Source organism: Ammospiza nelsoni, chromosome 3, assembly GCF_027579445.1.
Source record: "Ammospiza nelsoni isolate bAmmNel1 chromosome 3, bAmmNel1.pri, whole genome shotgun sequence".
NCBI lineage: Eukaryota > Metazoa > Chordata > Aves > Passeriformes > Passerellidae > Ammospiza > Ammospiza nelsoni.
In genome coordinates this window covers 93804109-93831976 of record NC_080635.1, presented here as the reverse complement: position 1 = coordinate 93831976, position 27868 = coordinate 93804109, and the positions used below count along the sequence as shown (strand labels likewise).

The window sequence follows — 27868 nt, the reverse complement described above, 5'->3', positions numbered from 1 at the left end:
AGTAACTCAATCCAGAAATCATTCTAGCAGTCAATTAGGATGAGACTATCAGGTTTAACTCCCAGGAAGTCCTCTAATAGGCTTTTTACACTTTTGCTTCCTAGAGAACATGATACAAACCCTCCAGTTCCATACTCCAGTGACATGAAAGTGACAGGCTGACATATAGTCCTGAAGTTATTTCAGGGACTTTGTGATTAAAATTTTAAAAAGACAAAATATAACAATTATGTCATAGGATCTTGTGGATATAAGATAGTAAAGTAAGATACAGAAGAGACTCAATGCCAAGAAGTCTGTAGTTTGTACATAATTGATTTCTCTAGAGGAGGCTGGAGCTAAACACTGGGGACTTTTGCTCTTTTGCTAATCCATAATATCTATCCCCAAGGTCAAGCACTGGTCACAGTTCTCCCTTTTTTACCAGCATAGATGTACCCCTCTCTCTACTGATTCTTCCTCTTTGCTCTTCTCACATGTTGTGTTCCACAGTGGGAACCACCTATTAGCACCCCATCTTAACTCCTGCAGCCACTGTTTGTTTAAAAGTTTCCAGGGAATCCATTCAGATTCAGAAATCCCAACCAAAAATAACTTAGTAGTAAAAGAGATGATCTTCATCCTGTTGATTTAGGAATAGATTCACCTTTTCAAGGCTGGAAATGTCACACTGCTAGAACAGGTGTCATCTGCACAGGCTAACTTTGACTTCACATATAGTGAAACATCTTCCTTTTTCGTTACTCTATTGCATACATTTCAGTGTGAAGTGTCTCCATCTACTGAGCTTCTATTTTATATCAACCTCTATTATCCTATTATCAAATAGGATAATGTACTTCTTACAAGTATTTACAGGAGTTTAATACACTCCATTCTTTACAAATTCTTGACTGACACAGGAAAATAATATTATCTACCATTTTGATGGTAGATAATAATGAGTTTGAAGTTCTTCTCTTATGAGAGGGGGACAAAAAATTTTGGCTTGGGTAGCTTAGCAAAATAACCATAATTCAGATTGGAACAGACTCTGGAGGTCAGTCAGTTCAACCTCCTTCTCAAAGGCAGGCCTAAATTCAAAGTTAGATTAAGTTGCTCAGATTTTTGTCCGCTTGAATTGAAATTATCTCCAGGAAATGAAATTTTGCAGCCACTTGGGCAACTTTGGCACTTGACCATTCTCCTGTGAATTGTTTGGGGTTTTTTCTCCTTTCATTCAGTTAGATTTTCTCTGTAGCTCTTTGTACCTGTTGCCTCTCATGTTTATTTCTGACTATGTAGAAGAAAACTCTGTCTTCTCTATAAGCCCCTGGTCATCCTCTAAGTCCTCCTTCTGCTTAACAAACTCATATGTATCAGCCTGTCCTCTGTGTTGAAATTGGAGATACAGGATGTCCCTTTCTCTCTTTGGTTTTGATTTTTGTAGAATCAGTTTTAGCATTTTTGGCTAGGAGAAAATTTTCCAGTATTATCTTGGTAAGTTTCTGTCTGCAGTGAGCTCACCAGTGTGGACAGGAGAGGTCTGAGGATTTAGGGAACATTTCTGAAGTCATTATTTGGAACAAGAATCATACATTTAAGCTGTAATTAATTCTAACTGAATATATATAAAAATTCCCGAGTCTGAGGCATTCAGAGATTAATTTAAAAAAACATTTATGGCTTCTAGAATGGCTAAATGTAATCAGGTCTGGTTTTCAAGAATAGAAAGTGTGCAAATATAAGAAATCTACATTACAAAAAAACCACAAAAAACAAAACAAAACAAAAAATACCCAACAAAAAAACAACAAAAAACCCTGGAAAAATAACTGTAGCATCTCAGTACAGTCCTAGACGATGATGCAGAAATTCTTCAGCTTTGGCAATGGGTACATATAAGCCTGAGAAGAGGAAAAGAGATTCTTGAGTGTTTCCTTCTGTGTTCTTGCAGAAATGAAGTGCTTTATTGTGTTTACTCCTAGGATCACTGTATTGTTTCACTGGTAATTATGGAAAGAAAATAGAGAAATGAAAACTGACATGGGTCTGTCTCTAAGACCATGAATTATACCTGGGGTCCAGAATGAACCATGTGTAGCCTGCATATTGCATGTCCTGCACTGAACCTAAAAAAGAAGTGTGTGAAATTCAGACCAAGTGATTAAAATTCAAAAGCTCTTGCTGAAGTGGAGAGAAACAGACAGAAGGATTTCACTGGAATGAATTTCTACCTCTTGGCTATTGTTATTCACCTTTCTTGGGAAGCTTAGCCTTTGCTAAGCAAAGCCTTAATGCAATACTTGGTTTTGCTGTGTTGAACATCCTCTAGCAGCACATTAAAAGGAAAATAATTCAGCCAGTGAGCTGAACAGAGCTATTGCCTGCTCTAAAATTTCAGCTATGCTTACGGTGTCCTCTTGACACCAGTGATCAGATCATAGAGATGCTACTTTTGTTTGCAAATAACGTAATTTTGAATTAATGGCATTGGTGCTGCTAATGTTCAGGCTAACTGCAGTATAACAATGTCTTTTTTTCATGCCTAAGCTGATCAATTGGAAATTGACCTTGGTGCCCAGGTTTTCTAAGGTGATCAGGATAATGGACCCTTGTTAACGACACGAATTTCAGGAGCATATTTCATTCATATCACACTGTTAATACGGATCAGATTGTACAATTAGCTATGATTTTTGGGGACTCAGATGTTGTTGGTAGGAAAAAATGCATTTCTCTTTTAAGCAAAATATCCCCACTGCTGGCTTCTTCTGAATAGATCCCATTGAACCACTTTGTTAGCATCTCCTAATGACTTCCCTGCTTCCTTTGACTCCTACCATGAATACTTTTCTTCCTAAAGAAAAAACAGGCAGTAGTATTTTACAGCAGATTCCTGTTTTTTATTGGGAAGATGAAGATTAATTATGCAATAGAACCTCAGTATCTGAAAGCCTGTGACCCAAACTTCTCCCTCTTACAACCTACTTCTTCCACTATAATTTTCCCCTTTTCTATTGATTTGCATTTAGTGGGAAATCCTTGATGTCACCTAACTGATTCAGACAAGCAAGATTTCATGGAAAAGCTGTTGTGTCCTAGTAATCTGTAACATGTCAGAGTACTCTTTCTAGAGTGACATTAAGAAAAAACCCATGAACTTGTGTCTCTGTGTCATGGTACATTTATACTGTCCATATTCTCATGTTCTGTTCTGTTGACTTTGGGAAGTTTAAAAAAAAAGAAGGAAAATAAAACAATCTATGAACTGATTTGTGAAATACATACTTAGAGTTACTCAGAAAGACAAGATGAACCCCCAAAACATAATTATGTTTTCATAGCTTGCCTTGCTCAGCTTAAGCAGCAATGTGAGTTCAGTGGGACTTTAATTTATTCCTGAATTATTTGCTCATTATTTGGTATTATATTGCCAAGTAATATGTTATTCTCTGCTGCTTTTAAAATGGGAGATTATAGCTTAATATATACAGAATGAAAAGGCTCAAGTCTTTGTTCTTTGTCACTATGACCAGCAAAAAAAGGAAGAAATCCACAGGACACCTAATCATTCCAGTTAGTAAGACAGTAAACCATTTCCCCTCTCATTTTGCCTTTTTCCAACACTGTACCTACATTTTGAATCATGATAATTATTTTTATTTATTATTTTCTGTCAAGTTCTAGTCACTGTATCCTTCCTCATCACTGTTTTGTATTCTTGACTTCTTGTCTTACAGAATTTCTGAAGACAAGGCAGCAGTAGAAACACATCACATGAGTTCACCGATGACTGATGGAACCTAGTAGACACTCGTTAATTAGAATAATTAGGAAACCATTAAGGAAACATTTGTAAGACCCTTGCTTTTGTAAATGATGTACTGCAGATCCAATGACAAATACAGGCAGATAATTTTTCTTACAGAGGACTCTGTCCTCTATTTTCCCTGTGCATACTTTTCAGCTGTAAACTTGAGCCAGACTCTGTCCAGCTTTTCACTCCCTGAAATTATTCTTTGTTTATTTTACAAAGAGCTAACAAAAAAATTACAGGTATTGTGCTGCTCTTTGCTCAGGAGTTTCAGTCCCCTAGCCACACCCTTAATGCTGTATATCCCTGCTGGCAGCACAGTTGATATTTGACAAGTATAACAAAATGATAGAGGATGTTCACCCACTCATTCTCAAAATGCTTTTGGGAATAATGTGCTCCACTTGACAGGGCATTCCTGCTGAATGAAGCTTGAAGAAAATAATGTCAGCTCATGCTCTTTGTCTTTGTTAACAGTCCCTTGTTTTCCATTAACATTAGCTGTGTACAAAGCTCAATATTGAAAGATGACTGTATGCTGATTTTCCGGACCGGCAAGCAGAAAATTGGCCAAAAATATATTATGAAGCACGTGCTAGAGAGCATTAAGCGCTAGCAGTTTAAAAGAAATAGTAAAGACAAAGAGGCATATCCATCTTCAACTGATGGACTTTCAAAGGATGATCTATTGTGAGGAGTCTCACTTGTCACCCTTGAAGAAGCTGCTTTACACCAGCACCACCATGAGTAGCTCCCAGTCCCAGCAGTCAGAGGGGGGATGGGGAACAAGTGCACTGAGGCTCTCATTCATATTTATGTCAACATTCTGGGTTTAATGAACCACCTTTTCACAAATCCTCTGAGAACAGCAGTCCTATGGGGATAGGTGTCTGCAGGGATTAGGTACAGAGCTTGGGATATACACAGGAGCCTTGTCAACAACAAGGTTCTTGCACATAACAAGGCTGTGAGCTGCCCCACAACCACAGGCAAAGTCAAACCTCTTTTATCAACCCCTGCCTCCCACTTCCCTCAGTAGCTTCCGTGCTATCTGGTTTTCCATCACACATGGAATGAGAGGAAAGGATGGCCATCCTGGAGTGGGAAATGGCACAAAATGAAGAGTGACAGGCTTAAACCTCCCATTCTTCCCTTTCCAGAGGTTAAAAATACTGTGAAAATACAGGACTTTTCCATCTGGAGAGGAGAAAACTAAGGTGAATTTAAAGAATCTTGTAGGTGTTAGTTAAACTGAACTGTTAATCATTGAAACCTGCAATACTAGAACTAGAGAAATCCACTGAAACAAGGGATAGAGCATCTTAAAGCCCAAATTTAAAAAAGTTCATCTTTACATGTTTGGGTAATGAACTTCTGTTGCCAGAGGGGACTGTGGGGGCAGCTTCAAATGAGGCTGGACAAATTAAGGCCAAAGATCTCACAGCCAGATCATGATTCTATGACTCCATAATTCAGATAGTGAGGAAAGGGATCAGGGATGTACCTTATGATACATTGAGTGGGGATTATGCTGATTACCTCTGTCCCTGGAGGTATTTCAAAGAAACCTGGAGACATGGTTTAGTGTTGGACTTGGAGTTGAACTTGATGACCTTAGAGGTCTTTCCAACAAAAATGGTTCAATGATTCTGTGATATTGTAAGCATTGTCCATTCAAGACCACGAGTCTGAGATATCTTCTACTTGGCAGCTGAGGATAGCTGGGGCAGCACAGCAGCTGGATTGCAGTTTGGAAATGAGCCTGTGGAGGTTGTCCCTTCTCTCATTAGGCTGAGGAGAGAAGTCTCTGTGCTTGATGAGGTTGCCTTAACATCTTCACAAACAGCCACAAGAGATTATGTTTAGAAAGGCTGTGAAGGGAAGCTAGAGCCAAGTCCTTGTCAGTCTAAGCATGGAGAACATCCTTCCTGAAGGCTTCCCTTGGATACAAGAAAATTGTGAGCTAATGTCATACTCTAATGCTATATATCTCTGCTTTGGAAGATTACTTTGAAGAAATTCTGATTTACAGCAATAATCACATAGCTAATGATTTTTTTTTTTTTTTCAGTTGAAGAGAGTGAGTATAATCTAGTTATGACAACTTGAGAAGAGTGTGACCAGTTTTTACACTAAAGCCAAACAGGATGACCCATCTAATTATAGTTCTGACATCCTGATCTCAATCCTGGATGAATTAATGGAATGACTGATATGGGACTTGATTCATCAAGAATTAAAATCAGGGAACATAATTAATACCAGCTAACAGGACTTCACTGAAAATAGATTTGATCATGCTTTGTTGATTTTTTTAAAGTGACATTTCATGTTTAATCTGTAAAGATAATAGAGTAAGTAAAAAATGCATGCCCTGATATACCACAACAAAAATCTACACACTTACAAAGTTAACTGATATGTATTTGATATGGAGTAAAAGAAGGATAAACTCTTTCACTTACAGTATCTCCTAATGAAGTCATAAATTTGGAATCACCAATGGCCTGGTGGTTCTAACTTGTCCTACAGGGTTCAGCTGAGGGGCTCAGACTTGCAACAAAATTCTGATGTTAACACTATTTGAAGATGACATAAGAGGTTGTGAAAGCAATAAGTAACAGAATGAGACAGACAGCAGCATGGATTTCTCTCTAAGTGTGCTGAACATGCACTTCAGGACAGTCTGAGGGAAACTCTACATCTAGGGGACAAGAGTAGTGTAGGTAATGCTTGAGAATGAAGAATCTGTCATGTTGGACAGTGGTTGTGAATAGAAGTTTGTTGGAAAGCTGTAGCTGCAAAGTCTGACTGTGGCCAGTTGTAACAGGTGGTGCAAACCAGAGAGAAAGCTCAAATAGCATTGCTGCACTGCGTAACTTCCTTTGATTTCTTGATTGTACTTCTGTAGCAATAGTGTTTCTATAGTGTGCCTTCATCTGCTTGTGCTTTGTGGAGTGAATCTCTTTTACCCTTAGCAGCCTCAGCAGTGCTGGACTCTTTCTGCACGGACACAGAACAAGTTTCTGAGACAGAGAGGATCAAACAGGTTTTGGAGGAGTCCTCACTCCTCACTGAGAGAAGATGAAATTTGGGAACTAGCACAGACAGAACTATCACAGAACTAAGCCTCTTCCTTCTATTAGAGAGCTAAAACTGAATAAAATCAAGCCATGTTGATGGCCAGAATTTTAGATGCACTTAGAGACCACAGATCCTTTTGTGTGAATGGTGACTGGACTATCTGACACTGAAGTTGATGAAGATTTCTTTCTAGTTAAGATAAGATGACAATACTTGTTAAAATGGTTTGAAGCAGTTCTCTGTGTTCCCTTGGAGCTTTTGGTCCCTTCAGACCAAAAGAACTTAGAATATTGAAATTAATACACTTTTTTCCACAAGCACTCACCATATGACATGAAAGCCAAGAAGCTAATATACTACAAATAATTTTCAAGGGCTTGAGTGAGTTTAACAGTAGAAAAAGGTAAACTAGAACATTTTTAGAAGAAATGCATTAAAGGAGTTTTGAATTGAGAAGCTGAGAGAGTATTTAGACAGAATTCAGCAAAACAAATGTTGGTTACAATCAGAGCTACATATTATAAGAGATGAATTGATGATACAGCACGAAAATGTGTGTGATCCTGTTTATTGTTCTAATTGGCTATGTCTTGATAAATAGCAGGAAATGATTGATCTCTCATCACAGATGCTTTGTGAGTTTGGTGTTGGTGCAGCATAAGCAATTTTAACAGCTGTGTATAGTTATTACAATTCACTAGTTGAAACAGTAATTTTCTTTAAATATTTCTGATTACTTAAATTAGCTCTAAGTGTTGCTTTTCCTCAAGGATACTGCAGGTGCATAAACCAGATAGGGAAAAAGTGAAAAACCTCTATTTCTTGCATTTTGAGTGAAATCCTGTTTTGCTGATGTCACTACATTATCTTCAGTGAAGGTGAATTTTCATCCACTCTTTCTGATTTCTATAAATATTGGATAATGACACTGAACACAGTGGTAATACTTTCTTGTGCTCTCAGGGTGGGACCTAAATGTGGAGAAACTGGAGATCTCTAACAAGAGAATATTTGCAGAGCTTGCTCAGGGCTGTCAAGAAAACTGTTAGTGTTAGAACACTAAAAAACTCATTTAGCAGGAAGAGTCTGATTTCAGACAGTTCTAAATGTATTGAAAGTATATTTGAAATATTTAATTCCATTTCTTGCTCTGAAATATCCATTAACTTCAGAGGAAAAACTTATGATATTAGATTATAGCTACAACTTTAGGAAATCCATTGCTTGGAATGACTGACTGGGAGAATGATGATGCTTAACAGACAGTGATAAACATTGTGACATTCTACTCATTTTGGCCTCAAACTTGACAGATTTAATTCAACCCACATGTGGAGACTACATTATAATGATATTTTTCAATAACTACAGTGACACAGATTTCAATTACATCTTTATATCCAGCCTCTTGCCATTCTGGGATCAGGAAATAACGGCTAACTTAAATATATATATATATATATATATACAATCAGACTTATCCAGCTATTATTATTCAGTAGTTATTGAACTATTTGTACCACAAAGTGAAACAGCAAGTAAATGAATGAGAAGGTTTAGTGGTAAAAGAGATTACTGGTAATAGAAATTAGCTATGGCAGTCTGAATTCAAAACAAATGTGTACACTGAAAAAAAAGCCCGCATCTAAGCAATCAGAATGGTGTGGTTTCGAGAAGGCTTTGAAAATCTGTTTGGAAAATTTTGTAGACACAAGTAAAACTAGCCTATAATGTCTTCCTTGTGTCTTGGACACAAGATGTGGAACTAAAGAGGACAGAGATTACTGAAGGAAGCTATTTTTCTTTCCTTAAGACATCTAGATGTAGAGATAAGAGAGCCATTCATCAGCATTTAGATTTTAAAATATTTTGTCAACAGTTGTGTAATTTTTTTGTCCTCTGTTAAAAGGATGCTGGGCCACAGAGAAGCATATTTCTTAGAAGTATGGAAGCAATTCTGTTGAAAAGACTGTGGGTCTGAAAAAGTTTTAAATACAAGTAACAGGAACATTAACTCTGATATGTGTGTTGGAAACACGTAACAGGCAATTATTCAGAAATGTACATAATTACATAGATTTTGAGAAGGAAGCAGGTGAGGATTTTTCTCTTCAAAATAAAGCAATGGTGCATGCATTTAAAAAAAAAACAACTCCAAGTCTGTTCTATATTCATTCCAGCTGGAGAAGAAACTAATATGGACAGTTCAGTTACATTGTGCACCTCCATGAAAACAGCGGATTGAAACTTTCTGATAGCATGGAAGCAAACTTCCTACAACCATTCCTGCATGCTCCCATTCCCTAATGTAATTCACCACATTTAATGTAATTAATTTGGAAAGAAGGAAGTGCTGTTTTCCCAAAGGAATTTCCTGACTGACAGCTGTTTTACATAATCAGTGCAGAAACAGCAGCAGTGGAGCATTCTCCAGCTATTACCTCCTAATGGACATTCACTTTGCCCTGCTACTGTTTTGCTCAGCACAAAAGATTGCAACACAGATGTGGAGGATTCAATTTAAATCCTTCCCCCATAAAATGAATTCTTTAGCTAAGTGTGTACATTGCAGAACCTTTTGTTTCAGGGCAATAATGAGCACCCAGTGCTCTGTCAGCCTGCAAGACATCCAGGTATTCCCCAGAAATACCCAGGTGCACCACAAACTGAGTAGAACTTCAAAAATCCTCCTTGCCGATGAGAAAATAGTAACATCTTACACACTATTAGCTTTTCATAACTGTAAGTAAAGAACATGTAAGGACTCCAGGAATGTTTGTAAAATCATTTGTGAATAATTATCAAGGGAAACTAGATTCATTTTAATAACTAGTCAAGCCTATTAATTGAATTTGTGGGTGAAATGGTAAAAAAACATTATAAAGAAAAAGCAAATAAAAATTTTATGCTTTTATGTAGCAAAGTTTAGTGAAGAAGGGATGGAGAGTAGTAAATATAAAACAAATCCAATATTTGATTTCTCCTGAGCAACGTTTACTTAATCTCTGTGAGGAAAAGAATCATATCTTCCCCTATTGGCTCATATAATACAGACGTAACTTTTGGAACTTGTGTCTTTTATGGTCTATGTTTATTTTAAATGAAATGCTGTGTATTTTTCTAAGGTGTATCTGACCAGAACCACCAATTTTGTAGGTGTTCCCCCTGGCCACTGTACATGAGGGTGTTCAATGGTAGGTGGTGCTCCCAAGGTAAATCATAGTCTAAACCAAAAAATAAATAGTGTTTATTGAGAAAGGAGAACTCTGGGATTTTTAAAATGGCAACTGAAAAGTATTTAAAGGGTAAAACCTCTAAAAATATATTAAATATTATACTGACTCTAATTTTTAAATCATGTAAAACTTGACAACCACTCAAACATGGAAGATGTGCAGTTTTCAGTCTGTTCTTTTTCTTCCAAATATTCACACAACAAATTTTTCACTCAGCTTATATCCTGGCTATGGAATTTCTGTCCATGTGCTTTATTGCCCAGATGCCATTCACATTTTCTGAGAATGCAAGTATCAAATCCAAATTACCTATATGATTTTCAGTTGTTAAATGTTTAATGTGTTTTATTGGCAATTGTGCAATTTAAATATTCTTTTTTAATTACATCCTAGATTAATAGCACCTAAAATGTGATCTTAAAAAAAAATCCTGGAATGTTTTCAGCATCATAAATAGCAATAGGATTTAGCATTTTCTGTTGTGTTTCTATGCTCTAGGCATCCTTTATACAGCATATGCTTGCTTTTCAGTGTTGTTTCTTGAATTTGGATATACAAGTATGATCTCACACATTCTTTTATATGATTAGAGAGCATCACATGGGGAACAAAACTTAGCATTAGTACTCTCAAATTTGAGCGTGAATGATATTGACAGAACATCCTATGAATTTTTACTGACATATAGAACTAAAGTTAAAATTGCTGTTGAAAACAAATCACAAAGGTCAAGAGACTCAAATAGCCTTCAAAGAGGAGGGTGTTGGTGTTATTTTTCTTTGGTTGTTTGGTTTTTTTCTTGCTCAATAATGGATTTTCCTTGCCTGTTTATATTTCTTAGGAGTTCAGCAATATTTGCACAATATCCTATTTATGTGTACACAATCTGAGAAATATGGTAATTTGCAAACAGTGTATTGTGTTAATTATAGTAGGTGCCTTGCCTATTTACGTATTTGAGCAGCTTGAACTAAATTGAAAGAATAAAACCAATGAGGCAGGAAAGTCCAATTAAAAGTATGTTAATCAAATGCCCCACAAATGCCTTTCCTCTCTAATACATATTGTTGCACTTTGAGTGCCTGCTTGATGTCAATTGTCCTTCTGTATCTAATCCAGAATCTTTTTCAGTCATAGTGCAGTAATAAATGCAATTGTCAAAGGCCTGGGTTCAGATACTTCATTTTATATTTTTATAGATTTTATAGTAAATTTAAAATTTGGACCATTCTTCTTTTAAAGATTAATTATAACCAAGAAACAAAGAGAGATGGAAAAGTGACTACCGTGTTAAGAAATGACTATTTGAAACAGGCACTTTTTCATGTGCCACAGTTGCAGTAGAGTTTCTTCTCATCTGCACTGGAATGAGTCAAAGTAGACTCTGTTGGTTTTCACATAAAATTCAAACTAGTAAAGCGCTTCAACAGAGCACTTAAAATTTGTTCCCTTGATATCTGGTGAACAAAATTAGCTTGACTGAGCTTCTAGTATAATGCCATAAATCAAGAATAGGTCTGTGGGAGCTCATGTGAAAAGTTTATTTTGTTGCACTGATGCATCTTTCAATAAATAAATGAATACTTGTGGCTGTGCTGAAACACAAATTAGGTATTCAATTAATCTGAGAGCTGGACATAGAATTCCACTTCTTGCTCCATTGCAGCATCTTTATATGCTGCCAGGCAAGAGTTTTAGGACCAGATCTCAGAAAGATAAAAAAGAAAAGGAAAATTAAAACAAGATTCGTACAGAAATTAGAATATGAATCTGTTCTAATCCTGGGAGTGCTTTTCCATTCCTTATACACCTAAGCCACACTCCTGTTTTAGGGCAGCTCTACAAGGCTGAGTAGTCTGGTGTCTGCTCAACTACAGCAAAGAGGCAGTTTGTCCCCAAGGGAGGGTGTGTCTGGCAGGCATCGTCAGCACACACGGAATGCATGCTGACAAGGCTGGGCTCCCTGCAGAACCCCACTGTGCTCACTGGGGGAACATAAACCCTTCAGGGTGGTACTTAGGTGCTGCTATTCAAAAAAATATTAAAAATAGAGGATTTCTGGAAAATGGCACATCAAGTTAAAATATTTCTTTATTCATACAGGGCTGGAAATTCCTCAGAGGAGTGACTGGAGTTTATATTCTCTCAAGCTGGAGAGAGATCTGGAACCAGACCTTAGTTTAGGTATCTCACTCTAAGACAATTGTAAAAAGTGAGTTGCTCAGCCTTCTCCTTTCTGGGGGAGAAACAGGGAGAAAGTTGTGAGTTCAAGGGGTGTAGGAGTCTCCCTGAAGAGGATTATTTGTGGATGTGTGCATCTCTGTGTGGCATGGGAGGCAGTGTCAGGGTGGGATCCCAGCTGCACATGCTGTACTCGTGGTCTCCTGTGTGCTAGTGCTGCTGGTGCTGCACTGAGCTGGAGAGCTTTAACTGAGTGCCTGAAAGCAAGCTACATAAATTCCACCAAGTCCATCCTTTGGATCCCTTTCTGACCCACCCTGCCATGGGCACATCTCCCTCCAGTTCTAGCTGAGCCAATGGGAGAGTTTTCACTCCTCTTCTCCTACCCTCATTCCCCTTGAGTGCCCTCTCCATACAGACACACCTCCCTTTCCCTCCTTTTCTCTGCCTCTTTGCACCAGAGATCTCCCTCCTCCTCAGCCTCCCAGCTGAGCTGCTTGTAAGTCATTCCTGAGAAGGTGTCAAAGACCTAAATGAGTTCTGCTCAAGCCATCCTAGATACCTTCACTTAGTACCAATGAGGAGGGTTCATATGAGCAAGTCAGATAGATAGATGCACAAATGAGGATGCTGTAGGGAGCCCTGTCTGATGAAAGAGTTCTTGTGAACAGAAGGAGGAGTACCCAAATACATTTTGATAGGAGACTTAAATGTATTGCTTTACATAGACTTTAAACCTGGTCTTTAATCTTTTTTTGTGACAATGCCCCATTTGCTGCACAGGAAAGAAAAAGCAGCCTATTTATTATCTCTATTCAAATGACTTAACACAATTCTTTGCAGTAGCTGAGTATTCAATAACATGCAATGATATTAACTATTCAATTTCCCTTCAGTGAGAGGATTCTCAAGAGGGTACTTCTGACTTCTGAATGAAGCTAGAGGCTTCACCATAAAATTTTATATAACTAGCAATGCAACTACCTATGGTATTGCCATAGAATATTTGTAACTGGTAAAGCATCCTATTTGTATAGCTAAGCCTTCATGGGAGAAGGAGAATTTACTGGAGTGCATGTTCAATATACATAATAGATACCATTTCTCAGGATTAAAAATGTGGACTCCTGAGCAGTAAATTTAAACCTTCTGACTTGCTTTTCCTAGTTATCATTAGCAGTTATCTTAGAAGTAGTTCAGGGATTGTGGTGTCCAAGTTTCCTGGTTACTGAGCATGGAAACTGAGCAAGTTGAAGGCAGATAGCCCTGAATAAGAATGTTTTAATGGTACTACCAACTCAAAATTTCTTAAAACAGTGATGACAAAAATCTGTGAAGAAATAGCAGGATAAGATCATTACCAATTAATTTTTTTCACTATATGAAAAGCTAAATTAAAAAAAAGAGGTATATTGTGTTACTAACATGATAAGTAAAATATGCTCAGGTTTATGATTGCTGTTTTCATTAGTAATGCTTCTCTACAATTGGCTTGTATTAAAAACAGAAAAAATGGTCGGTAGTACTTTATGCCTTGGGCTAATTTGTTTAAATTTGAAATACTGTACTGAACTAAAATTAAAACATATGCTCTGTACATATGTTATGTGCCCATGAAGCATTTTATACATGAAGTATTGCAGATAGATATTCTTCTCATAAGTAAATGAAAATGGTATAAAAATGTATATCCCTTTTCTTTCTAGGGATATGTAGGCTAAGCAAATGTGCCTTGTCTCTGTGCTGTTTTAAAAACAGACTCATAGAGAAGCTCAAATCAAATATTTGATGCAAACCTTTGACACTCAATGAGATATGTCAGACTAGCTTCTAAGTATATTCTCTTACTGGCATGTCTTGAAAAAATTCCAAAGCCAGTGGCAAACATTAAATTTATATATATAGTAGTCCATTTTGCCTCCTAGCAAAAATAGAACTCGTTACATATTTATAAAGCACTACATCCATTCCTCCAAAATTCTAGCAAAGTAGTTTGATTTGTTGTTTTACAGAAAGGGAAAACCAAGGGACCAAGAAGTTGGGAGGATTTGCCCAAAATCACAGAGTGGATAAAAAAAGAGAAGCAGAAAGAAAGCAGAAAAGATTTTTCCTGGCTGCTTATCATCCACAACAAATGAAGCATTCTCTCCAATGCTATTACTGCATTGTAACAGGGAGTCTTATACTCTCAATTTTCTTGCCTCCATAAGATTCTCTCATTGCCCACTACTGCTTTGCTGCTTAATTAGCTCAATGGTAACTAGAGGCATAAACCCTGTTCCTTGGCCTTTAAAATCCTCTCATGTTTAAACTGAAATAAGAAATAATTATTTTAAATGAGAGAGAACAAAAAATCCAGGTTTCATTCACAAGGTAAAAGAACACTGTAGGTAGCAACCACTGAGCCCCACACATGCCTTATGTGGCTACAGAGTTCAGCTCTACAGTTGATTTTCCTTGTCCAGGAATAAAAAATGATGCCTAAAAGCAGCAGGAATTCAAGAAGTCAAAATAAAATTATTACCCCACAGAATAACTAACTTTCCACAAGATTTTATGAACTTTACACTGTAGATCAGTGCTCTCAGGGTGCCCAGGAACTTTGTTCTCAGAGTAGTCTCCTTGGCCACCACACTACTCTGTTGAACTATGTTATCCTGCTAAACAATATATCCTCCCACAATACATCCACTGTTTTCTTTGGCTTGTAGACCTGAGGGACTCATTCCTTTTCCAAAATCCTAAATTATGGGGTCATGCACTGATTATGGAGTGCAGCCAAGGGTCTAAATACAGAGCAATTAAAATGATGGTTTCTGAGAATACATCAATAAGATCTAACCCATTGCTTGATTCTTGACTTCCAGATGACTCTGGCCCATATTTTTACAAAAAATAAAAAGTTTCAAAGTGGAATAAGTATGTTTTTCATGGTCAGCCAGTCTTTAAAACTTGGCCTGTGCAGGGCTCCATCTCCACACTGGGGCTGCTGGCTTTCTCTGCAACTGGCTGCTCCAGCACCTGGCAATACTTCTCTGGCAGCATTTTGAGCTCCAGGCTATGGCCCAGCACTAGGCATCTGTTCCTCTAGGCAGGCTTTGCTCAGCTAAAGCCCTGGATGCCTACTGCTGTGTCCTTTCCTGAGGCAAACACTGTCAGGGATTTTTAAAGGAGGCCCCACTCTGTCTTCCCCATCTCTGGCTGTTTTTCTCCCTCTCTTCTGAACCATGATAATTGGGACAGCTGGAAAAACTATGGAGAAAGGTCTGCCTGATCACATGGCAGACAACTGCACACGGGAGAACGTTCAGTGTAAATACAGCTGATATTTCTTCTGGAAGTAACAAACACACCGGGTGTTTCTGCAGATCACCTCCAGAATGTATTTTAGCTTTGAGCTCATCCTAGGAAACTCTGTGCAGCAGTGTAAGGGAAACCACTGACAACCAGAGATCCATATGTTCTATCCACATTGAAATGGGTATTCTATTTTTTATAATCTTAATCAAGTCTTTGAAGCCAAAAATCTTCTCTGTAAATTGATGGGGAGTATGTTATTTTTGGCCTGAGCTTGCATTAACTCAAAAGTTGGGCAGAAAATTGTTCTATTCTTTTTTTTTGTTTGTTTCACTATTCAAATTAGCAGATGCATTTCCTATCATTGGTACTTTTTCTGTCAATAACACACAAATCCCATGGAAACATGCCAAAGATTTTCTTAGCAACCAAGCCTCTTGCCTGATACACACGATTAACTACAACAGTCTGTTAAAAGCTTAAAATAAACCTGTCTTTTTTTTATTTAGAATTTCATATAGTGAAAGGAGATTCATTGGTAAGGAATTTAGCACAGTTTCAGGAGAATTTATTTATTTTTATGGAGGCTGAATACTCAAGAGATGATATGATAAAAGCAGGTGTTGCCGTAGAAGCAAATCTGCTGGGATCAACCCAATGACTGAGTTCAGGTAAATTAAAAGCACTCTCACCAATTGATGGTATGGGCCCCCCATGATTAAAATGTAAATTGATTCATGTCTTGTAAGTGTATAATGCTGCTGCAGGAAGCATCCTTCTCCATCAAGAAGTAGCAAATTCCATTATGAAAGATGGGATTTTGACAAGCTGTTTCTTGTTCCAAGAGGGTTACCATTTTGGAGACGAGTTTGTGGATTCTGGGCACTGCTTCCTTTGTCTCTGGAAGGTGCAGACTAATTACATTTTCAGAAAACAGAAGTTTTAGTTTTTATATCGTCACATTTGGTTAAAGTAAAATGGAACAAAATATCACAAGTTCTATCCTATTTATAGAGATTTTTTAAATCTTTGCTTAGAATTATCTCAATTTTCTTCACAGTCTTTGAATTAGACCCAGAATGCAGGCTGATGGTATAAAAAAACTTATTTTTAGAAGCAGTGTATGTAACTGCTATGAAAAGAAACAAACCAACAGTATCTGAGGTAAAAACTGTCGCCTGAACTCACCTTCTTAGAGGCTTGTGTGGCATACTTTTATCACAAGATAAACATCCATTTATGTTGTGGCATCAAAAAACTTACAGACTTTTAGTTCTCTCTGTAGGTACTAGATGGAGGTAGTTTTTAAATATCCTGTCTTTCCAACATTCCTGAAAGTAGGTGCCTGTGAACACAAATTATTCAGGCACTGAGAAGAAACCACTGGCAAGCAGGAGAATCATAAACAAAGGAATAAGAAAACACAGGATTAAGCCTTATCAGCTGAAGACTTTAAGTAGCCCTTTACTCGGGTCTTCTAAATAGTTTATGGGCAATGGCAGCTTTAGTGATCTCACAGGAAGAATGACTTCTCCAGTTAGCCTGTTTGTTGAAATTTAATGATATGCCTCCAAGTACAATTCTCCTGATTTGTGCCTGCTGTTGGCCAGTGCAGCACATCACAACAACTCTTCCCTTCACAAGTGGTCCACAAGATGTAATGCAAACAGCTGCAGTATAGCAATGTGGAATGACCTAAATGGCTGTGCTAAAGCTTGCAGCAATTTAGACATTCTTAAAGCTCTGCAAAGCTGTACAAACTAGTAAAGAAAAAAAAAATAAAAAGAACATATTAATTCTTGGTTTAGCCAGTTTTATAGCAAAAAAGTTACAAGAAAATTAGATATTACATATAACTTGGAAAACTTGGAAGACAAGGAACACTTCAGATACCTGAGTGGCTTGAACTGTGCTCCACTGCAGTCATTAGGGGTCTGTGAAATTGTACCAGTGCCAAATGTTAGCATGGAGAATTATATTTGCCTGTCTTATTGCATGGTAATAAAATGCAATGGCCAGTTCCAGCAAGCTCTGTTATTCCCTTCTGCTGCCAGGGGATGGGAAAAGGGCTTCCACAGCCATTTTGACAAACACGCTGGCATGCCTCAGTGCACTGTGCTTCTGCCTGATGACATTACTAATATTCAAACCTCTGCCATGGAGGTTCAAAATGACCTTGAAATAACAGAGTCTTTTTTGTTAAGATTTGGTCTATGTATAAATTTCTGAAATAGTATTGTAGAAAATAGTCTCTTAGATAAGGAATGTATTTTCAGCTCCTAGTGTCACAAAATACAGATGGTTATGATTTCTTACAGATCTGCTAATACATAGGGAAAACATTTCTGCAGGAATCGAGAGAAAAGTCTAACTTTTAAATCCAAATGATATTTACTGGTTGTCTGAAATAAGACTAGTTTTCTGCAGTAAAATCTTTTTGAGGTAGAAAAGGAAGATAATTCAAATTGAGTCATGCCCCTGATGGAGCCAACAGCTTTTAAGGTCGGGGGAAAAGTCTCTTCTTTTATGCACAAAATAGAAGGTCTGTCCTCATTAATTTCAATTCGAAGTTGATGAAGTTCTTTGTTTTATTACACTGTCATTTGCACTACATTTTCAAATTGCATCAAGACATTAAATATTCTCACTGACAGTAACTGCTCACAGGGGATTTTAAGCAGTGCAAGACATGTAATGAAACTCAACTCATTATTATTATTATTATTAATTATTTGTATTATTTTATTGCATAGGAGTTGTAGTCATGGATCATGATCTCATTGCATGATGCACAAAGCCAGAATAACAAGGCCATTAATTTTTAAAACTCAGAGATTGTTGGTGGCATGGCATGGGTAGAGCCTGACTTTGAATTTTCACCTTTCCAAAACTTGAGCAATGCTGTTTGACCAGTTCAAACTGACTTGCAGCATCTGTGTGGGATCAGTGCTGCTGGGATCAGTGCTGTTGGAGCAGCCATTCCCACTCAGCTGGCTGAGGGACTCCCATCACACACAGCTCACAGCAGTGTCACTCCCCAGGTGCTCCTCTGCCTGTGACCTCACAGCCCCTGAAGAGCAATGAGCATCCCCCAGCCTTGCCTGGTCCATGCCACTTGCACAGTGTTTGTAAGTGGTGAGAAAGCACCAAGGTATCTGGTTGTCTGCAATGGCCTCAGGAAGAAAGGGCTGTCACATTTGGCACCTGCTTGTGACTTCTCTACCAGCTGGTGGATAGTGAAACTGCATCTCCTAGAAGAGTAAAGCCACAAATAAACCTATTTGATACATACGATGTTTGGCATGTAAACATCTGTATTTATGAAAGTCACAGAAAGAGCCTGAAGATGGGAGGTGTGACTTAAAGCATATCCCTCGTTTTAGGCTCTTAATGTCAGCAGCATGGGATGACCAGCACAATCTTCCCCCACAAAGAAAGAAGCCTGGGAGAAGGCTTGGCTGAGATCTGTGTTAATCACTCTGGGAGCTGATAATTATTCAAGAGCTGCCAGCAGGACAGGATTGAGTAGAGGAGAGAGGAACAGAAGTTAAACCCCCTCTATCACCTGCATAGAAATATCTGCTGTATAAGAGAACAGCCAGCAGTTACACAAGGAGAGAAAAGAAGCAGAAGTGGAGCTCCATTGGGGCATCCCAGAAAGAGAAGTGGTTGAAGAAGACAGCCTGAAATTATGTTAAGGTTGTTGAGAAACAGATGGAGAGGCATTTAGGAATAGGTCTGGAAGGTGGGAGAGAAGAAGAAAGAAGAAAAGTATATCTCTGCCTCTCTCTCTCTCTCTCTCTCTTTCTCTCTTTCTCTCTCTCTTTCTCTGTAGAGGGAAGGAAGGAAGTATTTGTTCTGCAGAGAGAGTTGTTTGAGTCCTGCAGCTGCTGAATCTTCTCCCTTTTCCCAGTGGATCTGCAGGGATGCTGGTTTGTCCTTGTCATTATGGACTGGCTCACCAATAGGGAACAGTCTGATGGTTACTGCTCTTAAGATAAATTCTACATAGAATGGGGTCAGGGAAAAAAGAAAAGCAGTTGGAAAAATTCAACTCATTTTAGTGCAGAGGATATGCCCCTAGGCTATACCTAGATAGCATACTTTTTAAAGGAAGGGGAAAAATACCATGCAGAAAACAGTTGCCAAAACCATAGTACCTTCTTGTCAGCCACCCACAACCCAAAAGAGAATACCTCCCAGGAGTCATTTTAACTAGTAGTGTCTGTGCATGAAAAAATGCTCATACTTCTGTTAGAAACACTGACCAACAGCTCCTAAAATTCTGGTTTCCAAAGGCTATCAATTACTCTGAACACTGGGTGACCTGGGACACATGCAGGGTTCCAAGCCCCAGTAATAAAGAAGAGCCTCAATGAAGGACCTCAGTAGAGATTTGGCATTCTGTAAATATTTCCTGTTAATAAAATCAAAAATTAGGCAGTTTTGTTAGCTAAAATATGTCAAAAGAATTTCTGGAAGCGGAAACTCCAGATTTGCTGGGGGATAGATGTAGGAAGATGACAAGTTTATTCAACCCTCAAAAACACAAAACCAAAACTGTCCTTGTGTCCTTTTGGGTAACAGAGAACTGAAGCCAAACAGTAACACTGAAAGAACTTGCACTGGGGTGGGTGGATATATAATAGCTGATTTGTATTTGGGCTGATAACTTCCTAGACTTTTTTATCCCAGACAACAAGAAAGGAGAGGGGAAAAAAAAAAAAGAAAAAAGAAGAAAAAGGGTGTATCATAACTTGCAGCATCCAGGCCATTTTGGACTCACAAGCCTCAAAAGCAGCATAATTTCAAGAGAAGATGAAGAATCATGTTGAACTTGAGGAATTACATCCAGAAATACTGCTTAATTAATAAAAAAATCACAACAGAGAAAATATGACATCACTTCAACACCCTGTCAATCCAAGCAAAGTATTTGCATTTTCTCCTTGTCCATGAAAAAAAAAATCATGCTATAATAGAGGATGTGAGAAGTGGTCTTGTGTGTTTCATAGTGTAATTAAGCCAGAAAAAAACCACCAAAATTTCTAAGGATCATAATACATGAAGTGAGATTTTAGAAGCATAAGCTTTATCTCCAAAATTCCATCTTCAGTTGTAAAATGGAGACTCAAAGCAGAAAAAGGCTTCAAATGGTCCCTGCAAAGGTGCCAGCCATGGAGCTGTGAGGGACACAGGGGCGAGCAGTCCAACTTGGTCTTTCAAAAGGAGCATTCTTATCTCCTTGACAGAACACCTGTGTGCCACAGCAGACTCACCCCATCATCCTCCACTGCCTGTATTTGTTCCTTTCTTGCCTGCCTGGAGGGGCCCCTCTGCAGGAGAGCTCCCTGCTGCAGGGCCAGCTGCACGAAGGGACACAGCTCAGCAATTCCCCCAAAGGCAGAGCTGCACTCCAGGCAGGCAGATAAACCAGACTCTCAGCACTGCTCTGAGCATGAACTGTACTCCAAGTGTGTTGATTAGGAACATCAGGTCATAAATTTTCTATGTAGCTTTTTTTTTTTTTTTTTGAATGTGTCTGCTATCAAACATTTTTTTTTCCTAAAGTATTCTAGTACTAATAACTATGGTAATAGCTCCTCTGGCAATACTCAATAACTTTTGGGATGCAGGCACTGCTCACTCTGATCCTTCTTCTTCTCCCACTCTAACAAATTCTCCTTAGCTATCCAGGCTGTTCCACTTTGTATAAATGACATATCTACCAACCAGAGAAAGAAATTTGTTCTTTACTTAGAGGTGATGGATTCGGGTCCAAGTCCCTGCCCAATAGGATAGGGATGTTTATTTCATGCAAGGGTTACACAGGAAGCAGGAGAGCTGTGCCCCTTGCAAAGCCAGGCAAGGCAGCAGAGAGCATTTCAAAGTGCAGGTGACTGAATCAAGCAGTGAATCAGCACAGTTTGTCTACTTGGCACAGGGCACCTGCCTCAGAGGGAGTTGAACTGGCTCCATTGACACCTACCAGCTGGAGAAGCTCAGATGCCTGAAATGCTTCTACAACCTACAATCAGATTCCTAAACTTAGGTTTCTTTACCTATACCTACTTCTCCTCAAAGCTGCCTTGTGGGCCTTGCAGAGGACAGACCAAATTCCTGCCCTGGCAGAGGGTGGCAGAGTCTGCATACACTTAACCACCTCCAGCTCTCTCAGCTTGTCTGTCTGGAAAAATATTTGTCCCAGAGTAGGATAGGAGAGCTTTTGAAATCTGAAATAATTTTGCATCAAAGGGAAACTGTCTTCTACCCATCTCTAGCTCTCAGCTTCTCATGTGTCTGAGACATTTCTGTGTGAAAGGGAAACCTCACTATGGTTTGATGAGAAAAGCAATGAGATCCCAACTACTTCCTCAGATAAACAAGTCTGGAATCTTGCCAGGAGTAGCCAAAGTAATCTGAAGAGAGCAAACCAACCTTCCTAGTCTGTAAATAGCTACAAAAGATGCTGAGAGCAGAGACAAGAGCAGCAGTCACCTGAAATTAATGAAGAAAGAAGAGTGTGTCACAGTGGAGAAGCATAAGTGTAAAAGCACAGCAGCAGTGATTGTACCTACAGGATGAAAAGAAGCAATTCTCTCATCATTAAAGGATGCTCCCTGGAAATAGATGGACTTAATATACAAATACATATTGCTCTTTCTTTTCTGGATGATTCATTAATGTGTTTTGCATCTGATTTTAGACTTTAGATAGTCTCATCTAGTCCCAAACTGAAAAGAAGGCAATAGGAAATATGCTGGTTTATGCCAAGAGAAACTGTATTTCGGAGCATATTTTTTGCCTTTAAAAGTAAGACAGGCAAGAAGAAAAGAAAATGTAGCTACATATAAGAATGAATCATAGAATCATTTAATGGTCTGGGTTGGGAGGGACCTCAAAAATCATCTGGTTCCAACCTCCCTGCCATAGGCAGGGACACCTCCCACTAGATCAGGTTGTTCCAAGTCCTGTCTAACCTGGCCTTGAACACTTCCAGGGATGGGGCATCCACAGCTTCAATGGGCAACCCGTTCCACTGCCTCACGACCCTCACAGTCAAGAATTTCTTTCTAACATCTAATCTAAATCTTTTCTCTTTCAGTTTAAAACTTTTCCCACTTGTCCTATCACTAACTGCCTCTGTGAAAAGTCACTCAGTCTTTTTTATAAGCCCCCTTTGGGTACTGGAAGGCTGCTATAAGGTGTCCCTGAAACTTTTTCTTTTCAAGGCCAAACAGTCCCAGATCTCTCAGCCTGTCCACATAGAAGTTCCACCCCTTGGAGCATCTTTGTGGCCCTTCTATGAACCTGCTCTGACAGGTCCATGTCTCTCTTGTGCTGAGGACTTCAGGCCTGGATGCAGCACTCCAGGGAGGGTATCAAAAGTAGAGGGGGAGAATCATCTCCCTCAGCCTGCTGTCCATCCCTCTTTTGATGCAGCCAGGATGTGGTTGGCTTTTAGGGTGGCAAGTCCACACTGTTGGCTTTTGTCCTGTTTTTAATTAATGAGAACCACCTAATCTTTCTCCACAGCGCTGCTCTCAATGTGTTATTGTATGTCAAAGATGTTGAAAGGATTACCAAATTAACAATTCTTCTGTCAGCCTAATATCAGTTCTGGCAAATTTAACAGAAGAGTATATATGGTATTTCATTATTAAAAAAATTACAGGAGAGGCATGCAATCAATACCAGTGAGAAAATAAGAGAACAAAGTCTTTTTTCAAAGCAACTCAATATCCTTTCAATATATCAAATACAAATATATATATATATGTGTGTGTGTGTGTGTGTGTGTGTGTGTGTGTATGGAATTTTGATTATTGTAGATTACACCTTTGCTGAATCGTCGCTAAGGTAGTAGATGATAAAAACAGTCAACTGACTGATCTCAAATTTAAGCATTCCTGGAAAATCCTTACTAAGGAAGCATATTTTTAGTGCATTGCCCTGTGTCTTCCCATTATTTAACTTGTATCAGTGAATTGGGAGCATACACTGTTGATAAAGTTTGTACATACAACAAAACCAGGGGGATTGTTAAGCAAAAAGAAAAAAAAAAGAAAAGAGAGACTGGTGTTCCCTCTAGCAGATGCAATAAACTGAGCACAAACAAGCAAACAGAATTAATTTACAGTGAAGCCAAACAGTTAAATACTTGGAAAAAGAACATTTGTGCTTATGGGAGCAGAGATTGCATCCTGGAGAAGGGAAAAGAAATTGAGGAGTCACACTAGATGGTGAGCTAATCCTGAAGCTTCAGTGCAAAGTGATGGCTTAAAAGATTAACACTGTCTTTAAATGTGTAAGGCATGACACCCTGAGTAGGAGCAAGAGCTTTCATGCCTTTTGTATTTAAAACCAGTTGCTTAAATTATAGTATTCCTGCCCCTCAACAGAAACAATGGGAAATTGTCCTCATAACCATCCTTTGTGCTTGCTAGGTGTGAAAGGCAGTTAGCCCACAAAGCTGAAATTACAGGGATTGTCTAGGTCCCATCAGTTATCAGCAATACATTGGATGACAAATTCAATTATATTTGAAAAACTGTCACAGAATTTTAATATAGCTGCAGCCACATTTTCATTAGTGTTTTGAGCAAAATACTGTAAAGTACAATAACTGATAAGAAATCAATAATACATAATAATTATTCACTATTAAGAGATGAAGCACAGATCATATGCCTGGGTCTTAGCTGCCTTAGTTTTGAAGCTGGTCACATCCATGTATCAAATTCAACTCAAAATAATATTTAATAATGATTCTAGCAGTCACCTGCTCCAATTTACCTCTGCCTGAGAAGCTCATAGGGAAAGGACTTCATACAAATTTGGAGGGTATATGGACAGTAAAGGGGACACAGAGCCGTGTTTCTAGAGGAGATAAAAATACCTTAGAGTATTTTTATATATATATATATATATATATATATATATATTTATATATATATTTTTATATATATATATTTTATATATATATATATTTTTTTTTTTAATATATATGTATATCTATATATATATAGAAAAACAGAAGAGTACGATTTAGGTAATTTTGAAAATCAGAGGCTTGAGAAAGCTGTGAGAATAGCTTTCTAGAAGGAAGCACAAGCAACCCAGACAACTCAGTCTTAAGACTGAGATAATTCAGCTTAAGCTAAGGAGGAGATGCCATGTTCCTTTGTCTCTCTGCAGGACTGGGTTTTATGATGAAGAGGTGCATTCTGCTTCTCTGCTGTTACACTGAAACAGAGGTCCATGTGCTGGTCATCTAAACATTGCATGAAAATTATAAAAGACCATAAAATGGAGTAAAAAGGAAATCTTTACAAGAATGTGAAGCATGCAACTCTCTTGCTGTATTACTTACAGCCTCCACTTAAATAAAGAAAATTGTACTTTTGAATTGGGACTTTTCATGGAGTAAGCCAACTGTGTTTGGGAAAGTCTAGCTTAAAATCCAAGCAGAACCCATTATAGATGTAGTGACAGAGGAACAATTTCATAATTTTGGCATCAATGGCTGCAGACCATCCAAGGGCAGCACTGACAGTGACTGACCTTCAGAAGAGGAAGATCAGGAGAACACACCTTTTGTAGAAAGCCTGTCTCAGGCTGAGGCAGGTGAAGTGCTGCTCTCTTTGGGACAAGCCTCCAGAAAGATGAGAGCCAAGGGTGTACTTGTGAGAACAGAAGCATCCTCCTCTGCTGCTGAAAGCCTCTCTCTCAACTGCTGTGTTAACTCACTTGAGGACTAGGATTACCCATGCAATTTGTAGTAGAAAGGAGAATTTGGAACCTACAAGGTATCCAGGGTGCCAGGTATTTTTCTGGTTTTATGCTATGGCTAAGCCTGTGGCAGGGAACTGCTTAGAAAGTGCAAGAACCAGCACCAGGCTGAGGTTTGGTTTGTGTCTGTGGCCACCTTCTGCTTTGCTAGTTCTGTTTTTTGACAGCTGGGCACCAGCTCATCCCATGAAGGATCACTATGAGCAGCAAGCCAATGAGATAAACACCAGATATCACATAAACACGAGATATCAACCCATGTTCCATCCACCCACACACTGCTGCAGCCCACTGGGCCCTTCTCACCCAGAGGTGCTCCACTCTTGGTGGCCTCAGGAGTGTTTCAAGACCTGCTGTCCACTGCTTTCCCTGCAGATCAGGAGCCTGAGTGCTCTTGAACTTGGTTTGAGAGTCAAGTGTTTTATCAATGGTTTTGAAACAGAGCAGGTGAAACATCTGAGATCACCAGGTAGCTGATTTCATTTCAATTTGGGTTGTACAAACTGGAATGTTTTCAACTCTGAGGTGTCTCAGACCATTGAACTGTGAGAGAAGATCACAGAAAGGGTTACAATTATTACAAAGTTAACTGGTAATGCTTTGAGACACACCACTGTTCTCACCTTTTTGAAGAGAGAAGAATAAATGTACAAAGGACCTGTGATTTCAGAGAGGCTGTCACCAACCCCACTGGCTCCCATATGAGTGAGGATTAAAACATGGCCCTTCAAGTCTGAAACTGGACAAAGTGGGTGCAGTAACTGCATGGCTCCCTTAATGTACCTGGGAGCCAGGAGCTGTGGAAGAGTCAGATTCTGTGTATTCTTCTCCTGCAAGGTGGAGATACCAATAATAAGTATTTATTTAATTAAAAGAGGATACATCCTCTATTACTTAGGAAGAACACGGAGTTCAGTGTTATGGTGTATTCCATCCTGAAACTCATGGTCTGCTTGATAGGCACTTGAAGAAACCTTCCTTCAAGGTAATCCAAAATCATACATTGTCACTTTCTGTCATGAAAATGAAAATGTTTTTCTAAGAAAGGCACAAGATGAAATATGCATTTGGAAACTTTTATTATTTAATCATACATTTTTATCTCTTAAATGTGCTTTCTTTTCTTTTTCTTTGAGGTCCCCAACTTCTGTCTTTCAAGGTTTGCTCCACAACCATAGGAAAAAACCATCCTGTTTATTTTTAAGTCAAAGCCAAAAATCTCATGGGATTTTGCAGACCCAGCAGCCTTGAAATGAAATGTAATTCCCTAAGGTTTAGGATCACAGAGATGTAAACATGCCTGCCATCAATGACTACATAAATAAACTAGAAGTTTGGTACAACTAGATTTTTCTTCCAACTTGGGTCTGATGATTTAACTAGGGAAAAAAAAAAGACAGTTTGTAATATTTCAGAAGAAATTTGGTGTTTTCAGTGTGGTGCAAGAGTGAGGTTGAAAAGCTTTTGGGGATAGAGGTGCAACAGTGTAACAGTAAGTACCACTAACACAAAAGAAAATTATGTTGAGTTTGCTGAATAAGAGGTTTAATCTGCTAGGTGTTATGAAAATCACCCGTGACAGGGATGGAAGAAGAGGTAAGTGATGGGTTGGTGAGATTCCCAGGATTACACACCTGGGGACATCTTCTGGGCTGCCTTCCAGCTGCTGCCTCTGCCCTGTGAGAGCTCTGTGGTGCTTGCCATACCCCCTTGCAGTTCTTTAAAGGGTGGCTGTTACACCCTCACCTACGCTCTTCTTCAGCCTTGCACCCAGCCCTGCCCCTCTGCCTGTGCCTGTCAGCTGCTCCCACTGGGGGCCAGGGCACTTCTCAAGCCAATGAAGAAGACAATGTTGTGAGCACAATCAAAAACCCAGCTCAGGTGCTGCAAACACTGAACAGTCCTCAGTCATCTGCAATATTAGAGAAAGGCTCAGGCAGCCCTGCAGTTAATTAACTGCACAAAGAGAAAATATAAACCCATGTATGAGGACCATGTTGATGCAATTGCACTGAAGAGGATATAAGCAGTAATAAGGAGTGAGAGACCAGGTAGGCATCTCAATGACTACTTTGTTGGATGTTCTTCATGAAATTACAATAATTGTCTGTAAAAATGAGTTACATCCTTTTGAGTGTTCAATTCTAAAATTAAATCTCATTTTTTGTTGCAGAGAAGACATTTATTTTCACAATTATCCTGCTTACATCACTGTGGACTTCCCTTGAACCATGCATTGCCTGAAGCTGTGAGGCTGCTGTAGGCCCTTTCTATACCTCCCTGATATCCATACTTCTTCATTAAAGACAAGAAGCAGAAATGTAGATTAAAAAATCTAAAAGCAACTTCCTTCATTCTAGCAAGGAACTCATGTCACAAACAGCCTCCAAAGGCTGTGCTCATTTGGTACCACTTTATGAAGTAAGATGACCCTGCAGCCACGTCCTGCCCACCTTGGGGACAGCAGACAAAGAAAGAAACT

The 27868-nt window shown here is 38.7% G+C and overlaps 1 long non-coding RNA gene across 1 annotated transcript in view; it reads left to right on the top strand.

Moving 5' to 3' along the window:
* Window positions 1-27628, top strand: part of LOC132071723 (uncharacterized) — a 34724-nt gene extending 7096 nt beyond the window's left edge. The window contains exon 3 of the long non-coding RNA XR_009418181.1: window positions 27560-27628. This is a non-coding gene — a long non-coding RNA (uncharacterized LOC132071723). The remainder of the gene's footprint in view (window positions 1-27559) is intronic.
* Window positions 27629-27868: the final 240 nt, after the last annotated feature.